Raw genomic sequence first — 656 nt, 5'->3', positions numbered from 1 at the left:
CTCAAGAGACGAAACCTTTGTGAAACATCATCCCAGCCGTTGGTGGTTGTGGGTGACCTTGTGTGTGCAGAGACGTGTCCTGTCAGCTTTTTTCCCTGATCTCCAGCCCTGCAGGCTCCATCCCTGGAGAAGTAGATGCTTTTTAGAAAATAAATCCTCAGCAAGTTGCTACAGAAAAGGCCACAAAGGAGCTTTTATTTATAGAATCACAGAATCACAGACTGGTGGGGGTTGGAAGGGATCTCTGGAGATCATCTAGTCCAACCCCCCTGACAAAGCAGGTCCATCTAGAGCAGGTTGCACAGGAAAGTGTCCAGGTGGGTTTGGAACATCTCCAGAGATGGAGACTCCACACCCTCTCTGGTTGTGGTTTAGACCCAAATATCATCAAATGTTTTGTCATTGCTTTTGCAAAATCAGGTGGGAAGGTCCCAAAGCTTCGGGTCGTCAGGAGGTCCATGTGTTTGGGGACTTCCACATATTTACTGTTGGGTTTTTTTGGAATTTTGGTGAGTTTCTTCACAGTTTTGGAACAAAACCTGGACTCTGCTGTTTAACAGGAGCAACAGCTGAGTCCCAGAGTGGGCACTTTTGGAACTATGAAAGCTCAGTGTCCAGGGTTCTCTAGAGGTCCCCAGGACATGGTGCCAGTTCCT

This window comes from Antrostomus carolinensis, unplaced genomic scaffold (assembly GCF_000700745.2).
Source record: "Antrostomus carolinensis isolate BGI_N321 unplaced genomic scaffold, ASM70074v2 scaffold18369, whole genome shotgun sequence".
In the NCBI taxonomy this organism is placed as follows: domain Eukaryota; kingdom Metazoa; phylum Chordata; class Aves; order Caprimulgiformes; family Caprimulgidae; genus Antrostomus; species Antrostomus carolinensis.
This window is presented reverse-complemented; position numbering follows the sequence as displayed.